Source organism: Myotis lucifugus, unplaced genomic scaffold (assembly GCF_000147115.1).
Source record: "Myotis lucifugus unplaced genomic scaffold, Myoluc2.0 scaffold_2206, whole genome shotgun sequence".
NCBI lineage: Eukaryota > Metazoa > Chordata > Mammalia > Chiroptera > Vespertilionidae > Myotis > Myotis lucifugus.
The window spans coordinates 13,400-16,314 of NW_005873254.1; the positions used below are offsets into that span (position 1 = coordinate 13,400).

Consider the following 2,915-nt stretch of genomic DNA (forward strand, 5'->3'; position numbering starts at 1 on the left):
GATTTTTAATAACCTCCCTGCCTCTCTCTTTCTCATCTTATTTCAGCAAATTGATTTCAGATGGATGATAGGTAGGTAGGGAGACAGAAGATAGATAGATAGATAGATAGATAGATAGATAGATAGATAGATAGATGATGGATCGATCTAGTTTTATCATCCTCAACCACAATTTCCATGGCGATAATTTCTGATCCAGAATTCATTAACACTTGCGACTGAATGTCACTTCAAACCCCAACTCCTGAGGTCATTTCCAAGTTTATGTGTCACTGCTTTGCCCCTGACTATGCTACAAAGTTTCACCTACCAGCTCAGTAAGGCCAATTCCAACAAATCGGCATCCTGCATACTTATTCACTTCATGTACATAAAAAGGGCCCTTTGTAAAGCAAACGCAAGTGATAACGAGAAGGAACACTCTTTCAGCCACCGCCCCTTACACAAAAGACATAATCTTGCCACAACCTGTCTGTCCCCCCTCGTTCCAGGAGCGATCATTACTCTCCTGCATTTTATTTTTATCAATCGCTTGTTTTGCACTACAAGTTTGCCACACAAAATGACGCCCCTACACAATATCGCATTTTGATGGACGTTTGAACTCCCATAAATGAGACCACAGAGTATGTGTGTCCAACCTATTCCCAAGGCTCAGCAGTCTTCCCTGCTGGGCTGTACTTCTGTCTGATTACACTACAAGGTATTCATTCTCCCGGCTGGGACGGGACTCCTGTGTTTCCCCGTGTGTGGCGCTTTAACACGTCTTGTTGAAGAAACCCTCCCGACCCTGACGTCAGGAATATTGTTAAAATACTCCTCCACCGCACGGGCACGGCGCCGTCTTTAATCCACCGGGAAGGAAGCATCTCTGTGAGGTGAGAGAGGGCTCCAGAGGAAGGCTGTCTGCGTGGATGGTCAGCGTTTCACACCTCCCGTCTCAAAACCAGAACGAAAGAGAAGCCGGCTGGCTCTTCGCACCTCTGTCAGAGCTGCGTGGGTTTGTTTCCCGGTTCTCCATGCAGTTCCACGGCCTGCACACCGCCATTCGGGCTAGTGACACAGTCTTTCCACGGGGCCACGTCCCCGACTTGTCCTTAGTCAAGAGATTCCACCCAATGGCCCCTCTGTCCCTCATATCCTTGAGTCAGTAGGTCACACTCCACAGACAGACAAACCAAAGCAACCAACAGAGACTTCTGTTCAGTTGTCCTGTAGATCAATTCATGGAGAAGCGACATTTCAGCTTTCCTAGTCTTTTGACCCATAAAACGGATATTTTCCCCATTTGTGTAAATCTTTGAAAATGGTTTTCATACACGTGTACACCTTTCAGCTATGAAGTTCTCACGCCTCTCTGTTGACTGGCTTTTGGCGTCTATATTATTCTCCCCTTCACTCTCCTTTCTGTGACTTTACTGTCACCTCGAGCTAGTGCGTTCATTTTCATCTCAACAGGATGACACCTAAGAAGCTGGCATCACCAACCGCCACCCTCTCTTCTGAGACCAGTGAGGATGAGAAATATCTGTCCACGTACACGACGCTCTAGCCACGTCCAGCAAGTGTCCCGGTGCAGAATCTCCACCACCCTCACTTCAGAACGCATTCCAGGGCCTTGGCCGTCTCTCATTTCACTTAGAAAATACTTAGACATATGGCTATTAATTCGCAAAGATATAAGACTTTTCTAGTTTTCTTTTCATTATTGATTTCTAACTTAATTGCATAGGGTCATCTTTTCTTCCCAGCTAGTCAATCACCAAATATCGAGGAAATGTGCTCTTCTGGTTTAGTGACCGTGCTGTGCCGTGGTCCCTGGCTGGGTCTTTAAACCTTCTACGTGCCTGGCGTGGATGGTTTTTCTGCTTGAGTTCCCAAATAATGAAAAGATAAGGCGAAATGTTTTTCATTATTATGATAGATTTGTCTATTTCTCCCTGTGGTTCTATTTTTTTCTTCACATAGTTTATCACCATGTAAGCTTAGAACTAACCCAGGAAGCCTTTTTAAAAGAAGGTCTGAGGTGCCTGGCGTTAATTCAACCACGCCTGCTCTCGTTGGCATAGCATTTAGCTGGGCTATCATTTCCACCTTGTGGTTTAACGATTCTGTATCCTTGTGCTTTAGGTGTGTTATGCTGTAAATGGCTTATGGCTTTTTATTAACTGGAGCATTTAGTCCATTTGCTTTTATCTTTAATCAGTGATATATACCTGAATTTATTTCTAGTGTTTAAAATGTCTGCTCATCCCACTTTGTATTTTCTCCCTTTTTCTTCCCCCTCCTCACACCACATGGTTTGATAATCATTTTTTTCTATACTTTTAGAGTAATTACTCTATAAATATTAAGATGCACACGTAACGTGCAGAGTCTACATTGATCTAGCTGTTCTCTCCTCTGCAATCATTTCAATCCGGTCCCCACCCCGACTTGTGGGGTAAGGCCCACGTGTTGTGCACGTGTGTTTTAGAAGCGCCTGCCTGTTCTTCCGCTGTATCCTGTGAGCTCTTGGCTGTTCTCTGAGTTCTTCCAAGTTTAGAAGTCCGTAAGGAGAAACTGCCACACAGCAGCTGGTGACAGCGTTCTACATAAGAATCTATTCTGTGAGCCTCTGGTTAGGATCACATGACCTTGTCTCCTTTAAGATCAGGGAAGCTAGCCAGTTGTGATGGTTGGTCATCAGAGGTCCCATGAGCATGGCAGTGATGCAGTCTTAGTTTGGGTGATAGTTACTGACCAATGACCCCCTCCACAGTAAGCAGCTTGCAGTTTCCATGACGACTGTTTACGGCAGGCATGACTGCTAAGCATCCTTCTGAGGGACTCCCACGGTGACGTCAGGTACGCTTTAGGATTTGCTCTGAACCACCTCACCTCTAGAAGTTACCTGTGTGACTTCTCGTTGGAAG

General features: G+C 45.2%; 1 protein-coding gene across 1 annotated transcript in view; it reads right to left on the reverse strand.

Annotated features, from left to right (window-relative positions):
- Nucleotides 1-2,915, reverse strand: part of LOC102424921 (neural cell adhesion molecule L1-like protein) — a gene marked incomplete at its 3' end in the record, with an annotated part of 21,963 nt that overhangs the window by 12,524 nt on the left and 6,524 nt on the right. The window lies entirely within an intron of this gene.